Source organism: Artemia sp. Qi Xiang Cuo, chromosome 2 (genome assembly GCF_049724085.1).
Source record: "Artemia sp. Qi Xiang Cuo chromosome 2, ASM4972408v1, whole genome shotgun sequence".
NCBI lineage: Eukaryota > Metazoa > Arthropoda > Branchiopoda > Anostraca > Artemiidae > Artemia > Artemia sp. Qi Xiang Cuo.
Genome location: NC_142795.1, coordinates 95529336 through 95553655, shown reverse-complemented (window position 1 = coordinate 95553655; position 24320 = coordinate 95529336). Strand labels below are relative to the sequence as shown.

Below are 24320 nucleotides of genomic sequence, written 5' to 3'. Positions count from 1 at the left end.
CCAGGGGTGGGTGATCGTGTCTACCCATTTGTCCCAGAACATCTTGAGAGGACTCATTGGAACGTAAATTAATAGTTTTAGTTTTCTTTGAAAGAGACAAAAAATGGAAGTTCACTTGGCCCATTCCCACACTCATTTTTCCTCAAAGTTACCTGATCAAAATTTTGAGATAGCCGTTTTATTCAGCATGTTCGAAAATATTATAATTATGTCTTTTAGGATGACTTAATCCACCGAAGTTCCCGGGAGGAGGGCTGAAAGTTATGAACTTTACCCAATGTTACATATAGTATAGTATACATACATATAGTATTGGTTATTGGGAAGTGTACAGTACAGACGTTTTAAGGGGAGATTTTTCCTGGCAGTGGGGGGGGGGTCGGGGATTATTTGGGAGGTTCTTTCCATGAAGGAATTTTTCATGGGGGAAGGGACATTGCTATGAAGGGGACGCCGGACTTCCCAGAATTATTTAAAAAAAAGATCAGAAATTAAATATAAAAAAACAAGTTTTTCAACTGCAACAGCAGCAACTAGACCTACACAACATAAAACACTTATCAAGCTCCCCATTAAACTTATCCTCGAGCACAGGATCAGGGGGTGAGAATTCAGCCGTAAAGTGAGATAACCAATCATGTTCATTTGGGGGAGTAGTTTCAGATTTTATAATACTACTTTATTTGGATCCTGACTAATCTTCTCACTATGCTCATGAATAACGTCTCATTTATGCTTAGATAAAAGCTTTCCAAGTTCATGTTTACTATAAAGACGAATCTGGTTAACAACGCCAGATCTAGGCCGATCACATTCATTCCATATCCCAAGCCAAAATTTTGCTCGATGACAAGCTTCACTCAAAACTGGGTTCTGCGACCACTTAGGAATTTCAGTACCATCTTTGACCTTGCGTGTTGGGACAGCAGCCGTTTCAGCACATAATAAAGCATGAGTTATTTCACTGCAGTAAATATTAAGTAGCCCTTGTCTCTTCCTATCTGGTATATGTACACTCTGTTGAAACAACTTAAAATGCATTTTGATCTTATCCAAAATATTATCGAACATAGCGTGATCGAGGATAGGATCAAACTTATTCCAATCTTCTCTAGTAATCCACTTTTTGGTGTAACCAGCATTAGCTGCTTTAATTATTTTAAAACTGTTCATAATTGGAAAATGATCTGATGCGCAAACACTCAGATCTACATGAGAGGTGCCATGCGTCTCAAACATCGATGAACTTAACATAAAATCAAGAGAAGAGGTAGAGCCAGAATTATGCACATAAGTAAATTCAGAATTATTGATGGTCAAGCATATATCGTCACAGAAGGCTAACAATAATTGGGTTCTTGCACTATTATTATTTTTTACATCACAATTCATATCCTCGGCAAGAATACATTCGAAACCTTGACTAAGACAGCTCCTAATAGAATTAGAAAGCTTACTGCATGCTCCACTAAATTTCACTTCAGATTTATTGTTTCTATAGTCAGTAGGCATATACACAGAGAAGACGATTGGCTTATGCATTCTTAACAGTGATGAAAAAGTCAGATGTCTTATATAACACAGGGTTTAATGTGTCACTAACTAAGATGGCCACCCCACCAGATGGTCTACCTTTTACAGATGACTTTGCAGGAACCGCAAAAGCTTTCACTCCTTTGTTTAACTCGAGGATACTGGTGGCTTCTATTGAAAGGAAATGTTCCTGTAAACAGACTATATCATTACAACACAACAATCTCTCAAATAATGGTAGTTTTTTCTTCACACCACCATTTAAGTTCCATGAGGCTACGCGTAATGTATCGAAATTCATTGCTTAGACAGGACTTTCTGAGCTTCTGGACATTTAATACTGTTGCATGGATGCCTATCAGATCCACACAAAGCACATTTTTGAGCATTTTGGCAAGGATTAGCCCGAGAATTCGAATGACTTCCACCGCACCTGGAACAGATTGGAGGACTGGTACACGATTTAGCTGGACGACCGAATGATTGACAATTATAGCATTCCACAGGCTTAAATTTGAATTCCTTTACTAATAACCTTTCGTAACCAAAGATTGGCAAAGAATCCATTACAGCACTTAACTGAAGCTTGCTATCGAACTATATCTTAAAGGATCGAGTATTACCCATCTGTATTGCCTTAACATAATTTGGTATCGTTGCACAAACCTCTTCAGCTGAAATTCCATTAGGAACATGACAAATAATTCCAAAAAACGAAGGGCTTTTTACTTTTGCATTTACTGTTGTATCTTTTACACTCACTGTTTCAGCGAGTGATTCTGCTGCACTTTTGTTGTTAAAAAAAAGTTTCCATTTAGTTTTTCTTGCTTTTAATTCGACAATATTTGAACTATTATCTCCACATATACTGTCTAAATATGCTTTTCGCGCTTTAGGGTTTGGTAGATCTTTGGGGGGATTCTTTAAGACTACAGCATATGACGATTTCGTTGCAGTAGAATGAGGTTCAGCAACACACGCACAGGAGGAGCAGGAACATGAGAAGAGGGACTAGACCCAACAAAGCTGTTAAACTTGACGCACAATTCATTTACTTTTCTGGTAAGAGTAGCCGTGATCTCACCAGTGATTAATGGAACTTCGTCGGGCTCGAAAATTACAAAACGTGACAAACAAGTATTTTTATCTTCTCACGCATGAAATACTTTTATTATATCCAAAACATTGTCTATAATTTTTGTTCGCACAGTAAAACGAGTAGAAATTCCTGCCAGAGGCCACAACAATTCTTTAGCGTTAACAATCGAATCCTCTGAAAAAAATTCCACTGCTTTATATCGTCAGAGCGATTCCCGGCTTTAATTGCCCGACAAATCTAATTCAGAAAAGGATTCCATATAAGATTGTCGTCACTCATTATTGTAATAAAAGAAACACAGTTCACAATACATATACCACAGTCCTATATAAGCTTTTGTTTTTAATCTTATAGCTTAAACGTAATAATTTCTCCAATAAACAATCGGGGATTTTAGAGTGATTCAATTAGAGAAGTCCAAAAACAAGCTTAGGTCATGAGTCAATACGAAAAAAACTGGTTCAGCAGGTAGATCTAATTATCCAATAAATAATCCAACGACTTGTTATCACCTCGAATGTACAAATGATACTAAGTGTGAACAAGGTACCATCGCCTAGTCAGCATGGCTTTCATCCTAGTAAATCAATTGATACAGACCTCATTGATGCTTCACAAATGTAACATCACACACTTTGGAGCTAATGGCCCCCAGAGCCAATACTTTATGGATTCCAATGATAGTTCCAAACAGCTACTCAAAACTAGTCACTAGCAAAAAAGACCTGGGAGTCTTGGTTGATGATAAGTTCAAATGCAATTTACACATGCAGTCTGTTGTAGCCAAAGCTAACCAAACTTTTGGTATAAATAAAGAGAATGTTCTGCACTATATCCCCAGTAGTGATTACTAAGCTCCTAAAGGACCCAATTCAACCTAAATTAGAATTCAGGATGTCAATTGCTACTCCAGTTAACAAGCTACATAAATCAATTCTGGAACCAGAGCAAAAGGGAAGTAACAAAATGCATAAGGAGTTTCCAAGAATTACCATATTCTACCAGGCCTCAGAGGCTAAAAATGCCACCTCTTACAAATTATCGTAGGCATGGGGTTGCATTAATGGCATATAAATTGATCTGCAACCATGATATCATCCCGAACCTATTCCAGATTGACAGTTTTTCAAGAACAAGAGGGCACCCCCTGAAGATTTACCGAAAATGTGCTAATACTAGGCTGCAATACAAAATTTTTGCTAACTGTGTGGCAGGCCTATTGAACTCCCTTAGCCGGAATATAGTCAAGGTCCCTAGTACTGAAGCCTTTAATTCAGCTGTCAACAGAGATTGGTGTAGCAAGCTATGGTGCACAGTTTGGGATGCACCCAATGAGCTGAGTCACCATCATCATTGATCAGCAGCTACAGGATTCGTCCTTATTGCTCGAAAGTGTGATTTAAGGTTAATTGAGAAATGTTTTTGCAAATTCTACATAAGAACATTGCTCTGTTTCCAAAAAAAGAATTTTCACACAGGGTAAGATACCCAGTAGTTATACAGCTAATTCCCTCTTCGGCAGGTTGATCATTGATCAATCTCTATTATACCACCTAGAAAGTGGATTGTTTACCGATTGGATGTGTTAAAATCTTCTACATAAGCGATTAGCTTGAATATTTTAATCATATACAACACTTGCATTTTCAATATACTGATGGACAATTGAGGAGCCCAGCAGCAGTTCTAAGCCTGCGCAGCTGCTCCCCCTCCTAGTTTTTCTGACCAAAGACATTACATCCCTCTTATTTTGTATTTTGACTCTCCTATTAAGGTACTTAATTGACTTAAAAATTATTTTTGAATAACTTGCCCTCCCCCCCCCACCCATTTTATGAGGTCTATAACCATTATTGGTGGAGCTTAATCTTAACTACACATTTCAAACTTGAGTCTAATCTTAGAAAATGTTATCTAATATTGGAAACAGGACCTCAAAGTTAAAACAACACATCCTAATCACAGATAAAGTTGATCTTTGACATATTTAGGTAGAAGCCAAGAATTGGAGCAATTGAGAAGGAAATATGTAAAGAAAAAATTCTTATTCCAAAATATGCAGAAAAATTGTAGTGAACAGATTTTGAAAGCAATTCCACTATATTAGTACTTTACCCCTAACCTCTTGTCCCCCTTCCCCTTTTGCACAAATATATAGCCAAAATTATATATTTCCCCATGTATTTTGCTATGCTTCACTCTTGTTTCAACCCCTGTACCCATAAGTGGAATCAATACTGACAAAACCAAGAACTGGAAAGATATACATTTTTGGCTATGTATTTGCATATTAGGGGGAGGGGAAGTAAATTATAGTGAAATTACTCTCACAATTTGTTCAATACAATATTTCTGCATATCATGAAGTAAGAATTGCTTTCTTTAAATGCTTCCTTCTCAATTTCCTTAATTCTAGGCTTATACCAAGATCTAATCAAAGACAAAATGATGCAATGCAGAGTAGTTGCACTTAAATAAGCTAGAATGCAGGGATAATATACTAGGCACTAGTTTGCATATATAATGCAAACTAGTGCCTTGTAGAGCTTCATAAACACGCTTGGGGCATCTTCTGGAGATAGTTCTTTTGATCATTTCAAGAGATTAGAGGGCAGACAACTATACAGATTTTGCATGGGTGCTGAAAATAAGTTGACAATTAACAACGGCTCCAAGATCTTTTTCTTCAGAGACTGCCAAAAGGGGGTTACCTTGGAGATGGTACTGATGATGAGTATTGTGATTACCAAAGTAGATTACATGGCATTTATCACCATTGAAAGAGGAGCTCCCAAGTATCAGTCCAAGTCCCAAGAATGTTAAGGCCCTTTTGGACAGAGGGTAGGTCAGAGGGTGTAGCTGCTTTACCAACAAGTTTTGAGTTGTCAGCATAAAGAGTAAGGAGGTTCAAGAGAAGATTTGATGCATCATATATATTGAAGTTGAAGAGACTTGAGGAAAGTTGCTTAAAACAGTATCTACGTCATGCAGTATCTAGTAATGGAGATTCACCATTCGTGTTTTGCTTATCTGACAACTTCCTTCATCAAACAGTTGACAAGGCATCATGGCAACCAGAATCCTTCCTTGTTGGATCTCCTAATTTTGAGTTAACCTGATTCCCTTATCAGAAATGAATTTCTTCCTCCAGTTGGCAACAGTCACCATCAGTGACCCTTTCTGTGTTATCCTTGAATACACGTCAGTTGCAACCTAATCTTTGTCCACAAACTTTTATTGACTATCAAGCAATACACAAGGAACTAGCCTCAGTAAATTGGTCAGAACTAATTATTTCTTATGTCAACATATCATGAACAAATGTTAAAGAAGCCCTCCTATGAACTGAAAGAGAAGCACTCCCATGTCATGTACCAAAAACAGCCAAAAACAGTTCCAATCCTCACAAAGGATGCAAAAAGAATAATCAACAGGAAAGCCAGAGCCAGGAAAAGGTACAACAAGGAGAAAACACAGGAAAATTGGATAAGGTGTGCAAAGGCTCAGAATCTTGCCTCCAATGTAGTTAGGAAACTGAAGTCTCAACATGAGGAGAAGCATGCCACAGATATCAAGGCAAACCCGAAATCTTTCTGGAGACATGTTTCTGCTAAAAACCCTAACCGTCACACCATTCCTGACCTCAAACATTATGGCATAACCCACTCATCGCCAGTAGATAAGGCTAATGTATTCAATATCCAGCTTGCCTCTGCCTTCACCATCCAATCTTATCCAACTATCCCTTCAGCACAATCAAACTTAATATGTCATCGAATGACAAAATTATCAATTACTGAAGATATGGTCTTAAATAGCCTGGAACAACTTGATGTTAATAAATCCAAAGGATCAGATGGGATGGGATACACCCAAGGCTTCTCAAGGCATCCCAAATTGTTCTCAATTCTCCCTTGTGTAGACTCTTCAAGCTCCTAAAAAAACAGAGAACTATCGTCGGATTGGAAAACAACCTATATAACACCAATCTACAAAAAAGGCCCCAAAGATCCTGCATAAAATTATCGTCCTATCAGCATCAATTCTGAAGTTGTAAAGGTGCTTGAGACATTTGTCAACAGAGCTCTAATTCAGCACTTACAAATTAAAAACATTCTCACTTCCATTCAACATGGCTTCAGATCTTTAAGATATGTTGATACTAATCTAACACACACATATAAGTATATTACATCATTGTTGGATAATGATTTACCTATTGACATGGTGCTCCTGGACCTCTCAAAAGCATTTGACAGGGTTTATCATGAATTCCTCATCACTAAACTAAAAGCAGCAGCTGTTGACGATGTTACTGTCCAGTGGATACAGAGTATCCTTTCAGAAAGAACCTGAGTTGTAAGAGCTCACGATTCTCAAGGTGTTCCTCATTTCTCCTTGTCTACAACTGTTTTAAGCAGCATTCCCCAGAGGACCGTTCTTGGGCCAAGTCTCTTCAACTTATATATAAATCATGCACCCAATCTTCTCTCAAACCTCCTCCCTCTTGATGTTGACAATTCAAAACTTGTTGGTAAAGCAGCCACAACCTCTGACCTGCAATCTATCCAAAAGGACCTTGATATTCTTGAAAATTGGCCTGATACATCACTCCTTTCTTTCAATGCTGACAAATGCCATGTCATCCACTTCGGCAATCTTTGTTAAAATTTTGTTATCTTTGTTAAAAAAAAGAAATCTAGAAAAATTAAACTAAAGTTTTTTTTTGCGTAAACCAAGACATATATTACCGGAAGGGAGGGGGAAGGTAAATAATTTTTTTTTATATCTAAAATTCCCTTCACCAAGCAAATCGGTCTACTAGGGCTTAAAACTGATAACAATAGATAAAAAGTATGGGTTTGTACCGCCTATGCGTGAACATAAAATTTCTAAAATGTAAGAAATATAAGAATATAATGCTTGGATTCACTTTATCCTACTTGCATCAGACATTTTGTACAATATATTGATGCAGAGATAATCCACTTCGGCAATCTTTGTCAAAATTTTTGTTGTCTTTGTTAAAAAAAAGAAATCTAGAAAAATTAAACTAAAGTTTTTTTTGCGTAAATCAAGGAATATATTACCGGAAGAGGAGGAGGTTACAGAAGTTTTTTATATCTAAAATTCCCTTCACCAAGCAAATCGGTCTACTAGGGCTTAAAACTGATAACAATAGACAAAAAGTATGGGTTTGTACCGCCTATGCGTGAACATAAAACTTCTAGAATGTAAGAAAAATAAGAATATAATGATTGGATTCACTGTATCCTACTTGCAGCAGACATTTTGTACAACATATTGATGCAGAGATAAATACCACACAAGCAGTGCCGGCGTTATGTGAAATACAACTAATAATACTAATGATTCTCAGTATATTTATGTTAATTCTTTTTTTGGAGCTGGTTAAAATAAATATATAGAAAAGTGAAAATGGCGAGAAGTGTTCATTGTATACTATAGCAGTTCTATATTGAATGGTTAGTATATAAATCCAAAACGCAATCTCTTAGTTGCAGCCCCCCTCCCTCAGATGACCCTGCTAGGTTCAGCACTAGGCAAATATTTTGCAGTTCATATTATTGACTTACAAATAAAGTGAACATACCACTTAATCTCTTTTTTTATGCTCTTTATGAATATTGTTTAGGCAAAGAAGGTATTAATAATAGAATACTAATCACTCATTTTATGACTAAAAAGTTCAATGTATCAGTTATAGTAGTATCTGCCTCTTTCTAACCGACTGCCGGTTATACTAGTGAATCAGATTAATTTTACTCACAGATAAAGGAACAATAAGTAAGGATCCCAAGCAAAAATATTATGTTTTTACTAGGAAATTTTAACGCCCAGGTCGGTAGAAATACGGATAGATGGAATCCTAGCCTAGGCAAACTTGGTGTAGAAAAAGAAAACAGCAATGGATACAGACTTTTGCAATTTTGTAGGTACATCAATCTAGTTATAACCAACACGGTGTTTGGTCATAAAATGGCTCATAAGTTAACATGGTATTCACGTGATGGTAAGACAGGAAACCTTATTGATTATGTTATAGTAAACCGAAAACTGGCACGATCAATACAGGATACTAGGGTATATAGAAGTACTGTTATTGATGTTAAAAGTCTACCACTACCATCTGGTAGTGTCAAGGGTTAATTTAAAGCTCAAATTTCGGAAGGGTAACTACCTCCCAGGAAGTTATGATGTTAGTAGACTCAAGGATGAGAATTTGAGAGAAACTTTCCAGGAACAGTTCAATACTAAACTTGAGAGTTTAAAACTTGATAATGTGGAAGATGGTTGGAATAATTTTAGAAAATTAATTTGCGAAGTTGCTGAAGGTGTCATAGGGAAGAAAGCTAGGACTGCAGCTAAGAATATTAGTGAAAAAGCTTTATGTTTAATAGAAAGGAGAAAGGACTTGTACAATAATTATCTGAGTGACAGATCATATGAAAACAAAAGGAATGTAAAGAAAATGGAGAAAGCATTAAAATATGAACTAAGGAGGTGTGAAGTGGAGACCATGGATAAAATTGCCGGCATAATATGCCGGCATAATAGCGGCATAATAGTAAATATTGTACAGGCATGTCAATAGATTGAGAGGGAGTAGTCAATCCGGACTTGGCCCAGTTAAAGAAAGATTTTGCAAGGAAGAATTAACAACAGTCCTAAAAGGATTAAAAAATAATATGGCTCCAGGCGCTGATAGGGTAGTAAATGAGTTTCTTAAATATGGTGGCTCTGAGGTTACAAATAAGTAACAGAAGATTATGAATATGATTTTTGAAAAAATGGAAGTAGCAAATGATTTTAGGAAAACCTTAATTAAGCCAATTTACAAGAAAGGTGATTATCAAGGCATTAGTCTGGTCTCTGTAGGTAGCAAATTACTTAGTAATATGATACTTTTTAGACTGAGCGATGCCATACACAAAGTTTTAAGAGAAGAATGGTGCGGTTTTAGAAACCGTACCGCAGAAACCGCAGCTGCTTTTGTATTAAATCAGGAGTTAAGCAGGGTTGTGTTCTATCCCCCTGTATACGGGTTATTTCGATTGATTTTGTATTAAGGAGCACAGGAAAGGCAATGGGGGACCACATAATCAAATGGGGAGGAAAAAGTCTCCTGGACTTAGATTATGCTGATGATTTAAGCATCCTAGAGGCAAGTGTGAGCAATATGAATAAACTTTCTGAAGTTTTGCAAGTTGATGGTGCTACAATAGGTTTGAAAATTAATGTTAAGAAGACTAAGTCACTAAGGCTAGAAATAAGTGAAGACGAAAAGGTGACGTTGGGTAATTAAAAGATTGATCAAGTGGGCAGCTTCACTTGCCACTAGAAACTGGGTTACCTTCATAAGACTATATAGAAAATTTTGTCTTTATATCTGAGTGATAGAATATTGTCATTTACTCTTATATAGAATGCAGTATAAAGTCAAACAGAAGACAATATCATGCTTTCTCCTATTATGTAGAATGTTAAAAAGTCATACAAATGACATTATGCCTCATTCTTTTACAGAGCAAAAATACATAAAGTCATATAAATGACTTTTTGCCTCATTCTTTTATAGAGCAAGCAAAAATAAAGCCATACAGATGACTTTTTATATATCTCACTATTATAGAGAAAACATGAATAAAGTCATACAGATGACTTTTTATACCTTACACTATTATAGACTACACATGAATAAAGTAATGCAGATGATATTTTATACCTTGTATTATTGTATAGCAAACGCGAATGAAGTCCTACAGATAACTTTTTAAACTTCATACTTTTATGGAGCAAACATGAATGAAGTCATACAAATGACTTGTTATACCTTGTATGTTTGTAATTATATTTTTCTATCATAGGCAGCACGCTAGCGCTGCCTAAGTAAAGAATGATGTGGGCACAATGTGTTCGGTTTGTTTTTGTTTTTTTCCTCCATACCCAGGCACTTCGTATCGAACGCAGTTGCCGTAGAAACTTCGAAAAGGGCTCATTCGATTGGAAATTGGAGTGGCTAGTGTCCTTCTGAATAGTTGAATGTGATTAGCGTGCAACTAGCCCCCCCCCCAAACCCATCAGTCCCCCAAACACATCCAATCAAAATTTTAAGATAGCCATTTTGTTAAGCGTAGTTGATTTCCAGATAGAAAATATGTTTTTGAGGAGGACAATCCCCCACAACCCTCAGGGCAAGGGTTTTAAGTTATGCCCTGGGGGCATATAAGGTTTTTAAAGAAGGCGTTGTCGTAGAAACTTCAAAAAAAGCTCATTCGATTTGAAATTCAATGGGCTAGTACTCTTTTTAATAGTCGAAAGTGATTTGAGGGCAACTAACTCCTCTAACCTAACATAAACCAGACACGACACACACACAGAGACGACACACACATAGATACGACACACACAGAGAGACGACAAGCACACAGAGACGACACAAACATAGAGACGACACACATACATAGACTAAACTCACACAGATACGACAAACAAAAAGAGACGACACACATACAGAGATGACACACACACAGAGTCGTAACACACCCACAGGCGTCACACACACAGAGACGACACACACACAGAGACGACACACAAACAGACGACCAACACACAGAGACGACACACACAGAGAGACGACATATACACAGAGACGACACACACACAGAGAGGACAAACACATAGAGACGAAACACACACAGAGACGACACACACAGAGAGACGACACACACAGAGAGACGACACAAAGAGATAATACACATAGATACACATAGAGATAAGGTTTTTACTGAAATTTTTGTCGTAGAAACTTGAAAAAGGGCTCATTCAATTTGAAATTCAAAGGGCTAGTACCCTTTTTAATAGCCGAAAGTGATTTGAGGGCAATTAACCCCCCTCTCATGCCTACCTTTCCCCCAGACACTCCCCCACAACCCTCAGTGCAAGGATTATAAATTATGCCCAGGGAAGCATATAAGGTTTTTATTGAAATCGTTGTCGTAGAAACTTGAAAAAGGGCTCATTCGATTTGAAATTCAAAGGGCTAGTACCCTTTTTAATAGTCGAAAGTGATTTGAGGGCAACTACCCCCCCCCCTCTCACCCACCATTTCCCCAAACACATCCAATCAAAATTTTTAGATAACCATTTTATTAAAGGTAGTTGAAAGTTTTGGAAATTAGGTCTTTAAGGATGACAACCCCTCCCCCCACAGCCCTCAGGGCAAGGGTCGTAAGTTATGCCCTGGGGGCATATAAAGTTTTTATTGAAAAGGTTGTCGTAGAAACTTCAAAAGGGCTCATTCGATTGGAAATTGAAAGGGCTAGTGCCTTTTTTAATAGTTGAAAGTGATTGGAGAGCAACTAACGCCCCTATCACGCCCACCATTTTCCCAAACACATCCAATCAAAATTTTAGAGATATCCATGTTGTTCAACGTAGTTGAAAGTTTTAGATATTAGGTCTTTTAGGATGGTAACCCCCTCAGAGCCCTCAGTACAAGGATTGTAAGCTATGCCCTGGGGGCATTAAAGTTTATATCAAAAGTTTTTATAGAAATTTCAAAAAGGGCTCATTTGATTGGAAATTCAAATTGCCCTTTTAAATAGTCGAGAATGAGTGGAGAGTAATTAACCCCCTCTTATGCCCACCATTTCCCCAAAAAAAATTCAATCAAAGTTTAGAGATAGCCATTTTGTTCAACGTAGTTGAAAGTTCTGGAATGTATTTAAGGATGACAAACCCCCGAGAGCCCCAAGGACAAAGGCTGAAGTTTATGCCATGGGGGCATATAAGATTTTATAGATAGAGTTGTCGTAAAACTTCAAAAGGGGCTCATTCAATTTGAAATTGAAAGCCCTTTGTAATAGTTGAAAGTGATTGGAGCATAACTAACCTCCCTCTCACACCCACAACTCCTCCAAACACATCCAATTAAAATTTTCAGATAGTCATTTTGTTCAACGTAGTTGAAAGTTCTGCAAATGAGATCTTTGAGAGTAATATCAGGGTAAAGGTTGTAATTTGTGTCCTGGGGGCGTTTAAGGTGTTTATAGAAAGCGTTGTCGTTTCCAAAAGTGCTCATTCGATTGGAAATCGAAAGGCCTAGCGCCCTTTTTAATAGTCGAAAGTGATGGGAAGGTTTGATATTTTTCAAACAGTTCGTGGTAACGAACTGTAAGTAAGGAGCGACCCGACTCAATGGTAACCGAAACTCTAAAAAACGGAATTTTGATACCAATAGATACATCGAAAGAATCATATTTTAATTCTGATGTCAAATATATAAGTTTCATCAAGTTTAATTTTACCCATCAAAAGTTACGAGCCTGAGAAAATTTGGCTGATTTTCGAAAAAAGGGGGAAAGACCCCCTAAAAGTTATAGAACCTTAATGAAAATCACACCATCATATTCAGCGTATCAGAGAACCCTACTGTAGAGGTTTAAGCTCCTACCTACAAAAATGTGGAATTTTCCATTTTTTGCCAGAAGAAAGATCACGGATGCGTGTTTATGAATGAATGAATTTTATTAATAACCTGTCTTACAATAAACAGAAAAAGACAGAGCACGAACTAGAAAAGAAAGAAAAAGCAAAAACTGGCAAGAAAAAAAAATACAAACAGAAAGAACTACATAATAACACTATTTGAGTAGGTGGGCCCACTGGTGATCCAGGAGCTCTTGTTTTTTCACGGAATTATGAATTACCTCCTCCACGACCCTCAGAGGCTGAACAATTCCATATTTCACAGCAATACGGCGGTTTCTAACAAAAGGCGGCACTTAAAGAAGATTTTGGGGATACTTGAAAAATATCGACCTTATGTCTTTTCGGTTTCGAGAACTCAGAAGCTTACAAAAAGAAGACAGGTACAAGACATGAGGCAACGCAACTGTATTATAAAAACGAGCCAAATATCTACGGCTCGAAGTATGATGGCTAGTGACAGCACCTATATAAGCAATGTGCACATTTTCAGACAGATGTTCTGTAACTAAATATAGGGTCCCGTAATGATTACGACCAACCGTCAGGCCAAGGTAATGTTACTCTATGATATTATGGTAACTCCATCAATCCCGGCAGTAGCATTATCTTCAGGGCAATTAAAAAACAAAACGGCAGACTTTTCTACATTTAACTGCAAACCAATATCAGCATAACTTTTTTCACGACGCGAGAAATTATTTTCTAATGAAGAAAGCAACCGAGACAGATTTAAAAGATCATCTGCAAAACCCAGAAGTGACAAGTCAATATGCTTGCAAATATAATTCGGAGAGATAACCTGTTGTGCATCATTAACACTGTTATTATACAAAGTAGGAGACGTTATAGCCCCTTGCTTAATTCCCTTATGTATGGATATCTCCCCACTAAGCTCACCATCTTGCAAACGAACACGAAGCTTGAGGGTCTTATACATATCACGTAGTGACCTTACAATAGAAGAACGCACGCCTCGCTTACACAGCTCAACCAAAATCTGGGCATGAATCCCAGAATCAAAAGCTCTCCTGACATCATACTGACCTAAGATCAAAGTCTCTCGCGAGAGAAGAGCATCAAGTAATATGTTAGCAATAAGATAAAGTACATGGGTGCACCCGAGGCCTATTTTTTTCCTTTTTTTCCCCCAGGGGTGAACGTATCGACCCAATGGTCCTAAAATATCGTGGGAGGGCTCATTGGGACGGAAATTAAAAGTTCTAGTGCCCTTTTTAAGTGACCAAAAAAATTGAGGGCAACTAGGCCTCCTCCCACGCTCATTTTTTTCCCAAAGTCACCCGATTAAAATTTTGAGATAGCCATTTTGTTCAGCATGGTCTAAAATATGATAAAAATGTCTTTTAGGATGACTTAATCTCCCAAAGTCCCCGGGGGAGGGCTGAAAGTTATGAACTTTACTCAATGTTAACATATAGTATTGGTTATTGGGAAGTATACAGACGTTTTCAGGGGGAATTTTTTCTGGTAGGTGGGGGGAGGGGTGCATCGGTGGCTATGTGGGAGGATCTTTCCATGAAGGAAGTTTTCATGGAGGAAGGGACATTGCTATGAAGGAGGGGCCGGATTTCCCAGCATTATTAAAGAAAAAGATCAGAAATAAAATTAAAAAAACAAGTTTTTCAACTCATCAACTGATTGTGATTATGGGGTCATTTTTAAAGAATTGGAAAAAAATTCGAACTTTAGCTTAAAGAGCAGGGTATTGACTAGGGGGCGAACCCCCTAATATACGTGTTAAAAATTTATGAATATAGAAGTTCGTTACGTAAGTTAATTCGTAAGTTACGTATATTTATTACTAATAAAAACGTTCGTAAATAAAATTAAACAAGTTTCGAGAAAGCCATTTAACCAAATAAAATTACAATTAATATGCAAATTTTGCATTAATTATTCATATACGGTGAGCCAAAATCAAAACCTGCATTAATTCAAAACGTTCAAAAATTAAATTAAAAAAAAAACAAGTTTTTTTTAACTGAAAGTAAGGGACGACGTTAAAACTTGAAACGAACTGAAATTATTCCATATATGACAGGGGCTGTCCCCTCGTTAACGCCTCGCTCTTTAAGCTAAAGTTTGACTTTATCACAACTCTATTTTTTTTAAACAATAAAAAACTTTAGCGTAAAGAGTGAAGCGTTGAGGAGGGGACAGCCTCCTTCACATACAGAATAATTTCTGTTCGTTTTAAGTTTTAACGTCGTTCCTTACTTTCAGTTAAAAAAACTTGTTTTTTTTATTTAATATAGTAAAGATCGATATGGGTATAATGTATTATTTTTTGTTGTTGTTGTTGTTTAGAGCAGGGCACTTCGTATCGAAGGAGTTGTCGTGGGAACTTCGAAAAGGGCTCATTCGATTGAAAATAGAAAGGGCTGATGCCCTTTTTAACAGTCGAAAGTGATTGGAAGGCAACTAGTTTCCCTTCCACTCCCACCCTTCCATTTACCCATTATGTTTAAAAACTAAATGTTGTCTTAATATTAAATCAAAATACACTGTGTTAATGCTAATTCCCAATAAGGCATCTCAGCAGTATCCCAAAAACGATTGAGGGTATTATATTCAAACTTTTGGGGCTACTTCTGTTCTTAAAATTCCACGAAATAAAAATAGCGTACGTGTACCCAAGCTATCAGATAAAATAAACATAATTTTTTGCAAAAGGTATAAAGTTTTTCATTTCAGGACAACTAAATGTGGTTTGAAACTAAATTAAACAGTACCTTTTGTATCCAGGTTTTTAAGAGGGTTTATGTAGTCAAAAATTACAGAAAATTATTCTCCAGTATACAAATAGCAGGCCAAACTACAAAGTCTTAAAAAAAAAAGATTTAAAGTATTATTTTCTTTTTCCTTGAAAGGACTATGTCAATATAAAACGAACAGAAATTAATTTAAAAAACTTTTTCTACAAAATAAGTTTTCAAAGAAAAGTAAAGAACTCCATTAAACAAAAAAAGAGCAAAAATAAAATAAAATAATCTACCAAGCGTGACACTACCACAAATCAACATCGATAAATAAATAAAACACAAAACGAACAGAAATTACAATAAATAACCGAGTAAAACTCAAAACGAGCAGAAATTAACATAAGTTGGGCGCAAAACCCCTATGCCTTCCAAAGGCCAGAACAAAACTTACACTTTACTGAACAAATACAAATGAATGTGCATTGTCAGTTTAATATCATTATACTGATATTTAGTAATCAAAATGTTAATATTATTTGATTATTAAAGTTATAAAAGTAAAAACATTTATATTTATGAAATTTTGAAAGTTTCTCTCAAATTCTCCTCCTGGAGTCTACCAACATCATAATTTCCTTGGAGGTAGTTGCCCTTCCTAAATTTCAGCTTTAAATTAACCCCACACACAACTAGATGGTAATCTTTACTTTTAACATCAATAGCATATACACCCTAATATTTTGTATTGATCCTGCCAATCTTCCGTTTACAATAACATAATCAATAACATTTGCTGTCTTACAAAAAAGTGAATACTATTTTAACTTCTGAGCCATTTTATGACCAAACACTATATCGGTTATAACTAAGTTGTTATACCTGTAAAATTGCATTTGCCTGTAGCCATTACTGTTTTCCTTTTCTACACCAAATTTACCTAGACTAGGCTACCACTTATACTTATTTCTACCGACCTGGGTATTAAAATCTCCTAATAAAAACACCATATTTCTACTTGGGACCCTGTTTATTTGCTCCTGTAACTGTTATTAAAATTCATCTGAGTCATCAGTATCTCCGTCAGTCGGTTCTACAGGGGCATATTCTACTGTAAGGGATAGCCTGAACTTTATAGGCATAAAATGAGCGATTACTATTCTATTATTAATACCGAGCCCAAACAAGACTTAAAAGCATAAGTCCAGTTCGAATCATCTGAATTCGTCAGTCAAGATGTCGATACGATATTTATTCTTTACGTCGTAACATTGAAACTTTCAATTTTCAATGTTAGGAAAAAGGAGCGTAGAAGGGGGTCTACTTGCCTTCCAATCTTTTTGGTAACTTAAAAAGGGTATTGGAACTTTTGATTTCCAATCCAGTTAGCTTCTTTTCCAATCTTCTAGAACAATTGGTTTGATATAATTACTCCTGAAAAAAAAAATTAATAAACATGCATGTATTATTTTTTTCTGGCAAAAAAAATTCAAAATTCCACATTTTTGTAGATAGAAGCTTTTAACCTCTACAGCAAGGTTTTCAAATATGCTTAGTCTGATAGTGTGATTTTCACTAATATGGCTTAAATTTTTGATGGTGTTTTTCCCCTTTTAAAAAAATAAGGCACATTTTTTCAGACTCGTCTTTTTTTATGGATAACATTAAACTTAACGAATTTTTGTCTCTGGAATCAGCATAAAAAGCCAATTTATTTATAATGTCTATTTTTATAAAAAGTGTTTAGAGTTTTGGTATATGTCCAGCCGGAGTTACTGCTTACTTGCAGTTCGTTATTACGAATGGTTGGGTAACGTCATCTATGCAATAAGCTAAATTCTATAAATAGTAAATGGCTCTCAATATAAAATGACTGTCATCTGTGCTATAAATCACATGCCAGATTGTGAATTGGAATAGTTTGTTACAAACACTTGGACGATAACTTTAGAAAAAGATGTTAGCCGCTTGTACACTGTTGCCCGTAGGAGAGGGAGATCTGTTTATGTCAGACGATGAAAGTAATGTGAAGCTTATTGGGGAGAGAGGGAATTTATACCAAAGTGATAAAGATAATAAAATGAAAGTTGGAAAAACAATTGGTTTCTCTATGGTTACCAGTCCTATGTCTACCAACGATGGAAGAGAAGAAATGAAATCAATAAAAAGAGGAAGGAAGTCTCTTAAACTGACATCAGTTCGTGCAATCACTAAAGCAAAAGTCAATAAAGAGCAAGTGGAAATCTTTCCAGTGACATCAATTCGTGGAAGTACGAAAGACAAAGTGGATAGAAAGATAATGGGAAAGTTCACGGAAAAGACAAGAAAACTGCCATCCTTGTTTTATAAAACCACGCCCGACTCTATAGTTGTTAGACCAAGAATTGTAGAAAATTTTCCATGGGTGAGAAAACCTACTTGGCCACTGAATCCAGGAATGTATTCAAAATTGGTAGCAAAACGGCGTGAACAGGGGATTGATGTTCATATTGAAGCTCAAAAGATAACATTTAGAATTTGTCAATAGAAGAAGTTGATGATATGAGTGAACACTTTCCAATTTTGTAGTAACTAAATTATCGTTGTTTAAATAAATAAGAATAAAAAAAATATTGGCTTTACTTTAAGAAAAACCCTTTACTTTACTTTAAAAAAAAAAATTGAAATTAGTTTAGATTTCGACGTGAGTTAGGTAAGAGTTTTGGTTTAAAGATATGCAACGATTAAATTAGGATTAAGTTACACACCAGAACTTACAAGCCTGGGATTATTTGTTAGGGATCTAACAAAAACAAAGAGTGTTTTGTTTTGATGCAATTTGCCCCATCAAATTCATCACATTAGAGAACCATATTGCAGAAGTCTCTACCCTCTATCGACGAAAATAGAAAGTTTTGTAGTTTTACAAATTACAGAAAGATGTTTTAAGTACCATCAAGAATGATATCAAGTTCCAAATAATTCGTTGACGATGGATACTGATTGAGATAGAAGACTAAAGATTGCTAAAAAAAAAGAAAGGCTTCTGTGTTTTCTTGGGCTCTCTATTTTACGGTGTTCCAAATAAAGAGGTGGTTGTGAGCTAGAGCTTGTTTAACTTGTACATAAATTCACCGCTGGTTATAAAAAAATAAAATAAAAGACACTTCAAAATATCTATTGTTTCTGTACTTTACAAATTATATTCTAGCCTTTAAGGGTTTACAGAAGACCACAACCTCATTTTCTTTTTTAATACTTCACATGTTTTCAAACTTCGGAAGGGCTCATTTGATTACAAACTGAAACATCTAGTGCCTTTTTAAAAAGTCAAAAGGGACTAGAGGGTATACAGCTCTCCTTCTTCGCGTCTTGTCTCCCAAAGCTCCAATGAAAATTTGAAGACAGCCATCCTGTTTGGTATAGTCGAAAGGTTCAATAGCTATGACTCTGGGGATGACGACTTACACAGTCTGTGGGGCAAGAGATTTAAGTTACAAAATTAGCCGATTCTTTACGTATAGAATTTGTTATTGGGGAAGGGGGCGTGTTTGACTCTTTGTGTAAAAAAAAGATCAATGGCATTTAGGTGAAGTTCTGAGGGAATGTTGTGTGTGTTATATGCTACTACTCACACTGCTAGTATCGCCACTTATGTTTCTAAACCTGCTAATTCTATTATGGTTGCTACTAAGGCTAAAGGTATTAAGGTTTAAATTCAAAATGTGTTGTCCTTCAGGCAAGGACTGTACGTTACACATTTCGCCGATTCTTTACATATAGAATTTGTTATTGGGGAAGTGTTTGACCTTTTGTGTAAAAAAAAAACCAATGGCATTAAGGCAAAATTCTCAGGGAATGTTGGGGGAAATTATCTACTGCTACTCACACTGCTACTATCACCGCTTATATTTCTACACATGGTACTTCTTTTGTGATTACTACTAAGGCTACGGATATTAAGGTAAAAATTCAAAATATGTTGATCGGAAGTCAAACTAAAATCAGAACACACTATGTGCAAACAACTGTCAAAAGGATATATTGGCAATATTTTAGGAATGGTTTAGTGTTCAATTTGAGGAACCAGGACATGATGAGAAGGATGTTCAACTGACCAAAAAGCAGTTTGGGCATACTAATGCTATTACTGTTCCTAATATTACCAATAAGGCTAAGGGTATAAAGGTGACATTTTCATTGAATGTTTTTTTTTTGTTTTTGGGGGGGGGGGGCGGGTTTAACTAACCAAAAGCCAATATTAGCATGATTACTATTAAAACTAAAGCTAAGGAGACTAAGGGTATTAGAGAGCCAAATCAAAACACTATGTGCATGTAATTTGTCAAAAGGACGTATCAGCTATGTCCGAGATCTCAGAAACAGATTAAAGTATTCAGATGAAACTATCAGGGTACGGTGAGGGAATTTTGAACTAGACCAATAAGGTAAAATGTGAATATTATTACTGCTACTGCTGCTATTAATATTACTCCCCATAATCCTACTATTAACTATAACTATAAATAAATAAAACCCAAAAAGAAAAGTAAGTACATTGCATAGCTGAGTCATATTCAAACGAGCAGAAACTAAGCAGAGTAAGGGTGCCCCTCCCCCGCCCCCCCCGTTCCTTCTGAACACCCGAACATAATTTGTACTTTACTGACAACAGTTTTTATTTCGGTTTATGTGTCTTAATTTCTAATTAAAATGAAAAAAATACCATCATAACCAAGATTATTGAAAAATAACCAAACAATTGTGGATTGACTTAATATACAAACTGATATCCATTCCGGAAAGTCTTAATAATTCTGGATTTATTATTTCCATTCGTTTTGTATTTCATTTATTTATTGACGATGATTTAATTTGATTTTGTGCTTGGAAAATAATTTGACTTTATTTCTGCTTATCTCTGTTTAATGTAACTCGACTTTCCTCTGGAAAACTTCTTTTAGGGAATAAGTTTTTTTTTAAATTAATTTTTGTTTGTTTTTAGACATATTCTTTTTCATTGGTTAACAGAAGAATATTCTAAATGTTTTCGGTTTTTCTCTCTTAGAATCTAGATTTTGGCTCAATATTAATATGTTTGACAAATTTTTTTACTGTTTCTAACAGTATACACCCTTTTGAAAACCTGGATACAGATTGTACATTTTGCATTATTTTTGTACCTCAATTTTCTATGAAAAATACAATTTAACACTCTATCCTGTTCTTAAAACATTCTGTCAACTCCATTTTGACAACTTAGATGTACTTACATCCTTTTGGTTTAGTTCAATAGTATGAACAGAAATAGTAGTAGTAGTAGCTCTGAAAGTTTCAACTTATTGCCTTCAATAATTTTTAAGTATTGTTGAAATTTGTTATTTACAACCAGCATGGAAATGCTGCCTTTTGATTTAATTTTAAAGCAACATAAACCTTCCCTGATAGTTACTACTTTATACCCTTTTCCAGTCCTAAGATATCCCACCTGGATATCTTAACAAACTGATCTATTTTGACACCCTAGATGCACTTAAACTATTTTGATTTATTTAAATAATAGCAATAATGCTAGTAAAAGAAGTAGTAACAAAATTGGCAGTAATATTTGCACCCTTGGAAGTTTCAGCTTAATATCCTAAGGCGTTACGGAGATATTGTTAATAATTCCCTTCAATAACCCACACGTACATTATTTTTACGATTCAGTTCACCACCTTAATTTGTACGGTAAAAACGGCAACACCTTAATTTTTACGGTTATGTAACCGTAATTTGAATACGGTTACATAGACAAGGACCATCATCAGTAGATAAATTCTTTATCTACTTATCTGCTGATGACGGTTACTGCGATGTGACCGATTTATCCAGAGATTTCGTTATTGTTTTTACTGTCTAATAAAATAATTTGTCTTTATTGTAATGTTACTTGTACGCAACATATCACTCGGTAATTGAACAACTCTCAATCAAAATTTAATCATTGAGATTAGTATGGAAGTGGTAGATATTAGAGGCTATACTAATGAGAACCATAATCAGAACCATAATAGTATTTACCTTCTTTGGCTTATACGAGTTTCAGTAAATCCTGGACAGCGCAGTAAATAGCGAAGCTGGTACTTGTATTAATTTTTTTTTTCTTTCTTTAAGAACTTTAAGGCACTTGGTATGGAAGGAGTTGTGTGGAAACTTTGGAAGGGGCTCCTTCGATTAGAGATTGAGCATTCTAGGGTTCTTTTCAAGGTCAAAAGTAATTGTAGGGTAACCCCCCCCCCACTCACACCCCCCTTTTCCTCAAATACATCTGATCAAAATTTTTGGACAGCTATTTTTTTCTACATAGGTCCAACAGAAAGGTACAACAACTGTCCCTCTGGGGAAAGCACCCTATAACAGCCTATTGGGCGAAGATTATAAGCTGTAATTTGCCCATTGTTTATATATAATACTGTTTATTGGGAAAGTGTGGCATGTTTGACCCTTGGTGTCCAAAATACCCAAGAGCATTAAGGTGAAGCTTCCAGAGGATGTTACAGGGGTGTTGAACTAAATGAAAACACATGCGCATACCGGTTATGAAAAGGACGTATCTCAGGAATACTTTATGGTATTAAGTTGAAACTTTCAGGGAGTGATGAGGGGGATGGTCAATTGACCAAAAGGCAATATTTGCACAGGTAAAGGGCTCAGGGAATGTTGGAGGGAATTATCTACTGCTACTCACACTGCTACTATCACCGCTTATATTTCTACATATGGTACTTCTTTTGTGATTACTACTAAGGCTAAGGGTATTAAGGTAAAATTCAAAATATGTTGATCGGAAGTCGAACTAAAATAAAAACACAATATGTGCAAACGATTTTCAAAAGGGTATATCAGCAATATTTTAGGAATGGTTTAGAGTGTTCAATTTGAGGAACAAGGACATGATGAGAAGGATGTTCAACTGAACAAAAGGCAATTTGGGCATACTACTGCTACTACTGTTCCTAATATTACCAATAAGACTAAGGGTATGAAGGTGACAAGGTGACATTTTCATTGATTTTTTTTTTTGGGGGGGGGGAGTGTTGAACTAACCAAGAGCCAATATTAGCATAGTTACTATTACTACTAAAGCTAAGGAGATTAAGGGTATTAGAGAGCTAAATCAAAACAATATTCGCATGTAATTTGTCAAAAGGACGCATCAGCTATGTCAGAGATCTCAGAAACAGATTAAAATATATTCAGATGAAACTATCAGGGTACGATGAGGGAATTTTGAACTAGACCAATAATGTAAAATGTGAATACTATTACTGCTACTGCTGCTATTAATATTACTCCCCATACTCCTATTAACTATAACTATAAATAAATAAAACCCAAAAAGAAAAGAAATTACATTACATAGCCGAGCCATATTCAAACGAGCAGAAACTAAGCAGAGTAAAGGTGCCCCTCCCCTCCACCCCCTTTCCTTCTGAACACCAGAACATAATTTTTGCTTTACTGAAAACAGTTTTTATTTCGGTCTATGTGTCTTAATTTCTAATAAAAATGAAAAAAACACCATCATAACCAAGATTATTGAAAAATAACCAAACAATTGTGGATTGACTTAATATATATACTGATATTCATTCCAGAAAGTCTTAATAATTTTGGATTTACTATTTCCATTTGTTTTGTATTTCATTTATTTATTGATGATGATTTAGGTTAATTTTATGCTTGGAAAATAATTTGACTCTGCTCATCTCTGTTTAATGTAACTCGACTTTTCTCTGGAAACTTCTTTTAGGGAATAAGTTTTTTTTAATTAATTTTTGATTGTTTTTAGACATAATCTTTTTCATTGGTTAACAGAAGACTATTGTAAATATTTTCGGTTTTTCTCTCTTAGAATCTAGATTTTGGCTCAACATTTATATGTTTGACAAATTTTTTTTACAGTTTCTAACAGTATACACACTTTTGAAAACCTGGATACAGATTGTACATTTTGCATTATTTTCGTACCTCAACTTTCCATGAAAAATACAATTTAACACTCTATCCTGTTCTTAAAACATTCTGTCTATTCTATTTTGACAACTTAGATGTACTTACATCCTTTTGGCTTAGTTCAGTAGTATGAACAGAAATAGTAATAGTAGTAGCTCTGAAAGTTTCTACTTATTGTCTTCAATAGTTTTTAAGTATTGCTGAAACTTGTTATTTACAACCAAAATGGAAATCACTCCCTGAAAGTTCCAACTTAATACCATAAGGTATTCCTGAGATACGTCCTTTTCATAACCGTTTAGCGCATGTGTTTTCATTTAGTTCAAAACTCCCTGTAACATCCCCTGAAAGCTTCAGCTTAATTCCCTTGGATATTTTGGACACCAAGGGTCAAACATGCCCCACTTTTCCAATAAAAAGTAATATATATAAACAATGGGCAAATTACAGCTTATAATCCTCGCCCAAAAGGCTGCTTT

At 35.6% G+C, this 24320-nt stretch overlaps 1 protein-coding gene across 5 annotated transcripts in view; it reads right to left on the bottom strand.

Annotated features, from left to right (window-relative positions):
• LOC148955852 (uncharacterized) overlaps positions 1-24320 on the bottom strand; it is a 59225-nt gene that overhangs the window by 18697 nt on the left and 16208 nt on the right. For 2 of the 5 annotated variants that reach the window (XM_089108383.1, XM_089108381.1), the window contains one exon: positions 17193-17298. The exons of the other annotated variants lie outside the window; for them this stretch is intronic. The gene's annotated coding sequence lies outside the window, so the exon portion shown is untranslated. The remainder of the gene's footprint in view (positions 1-17192; positions 17299-24320) is intronic. 5 annotated transcript variants of the gene reach the window in all.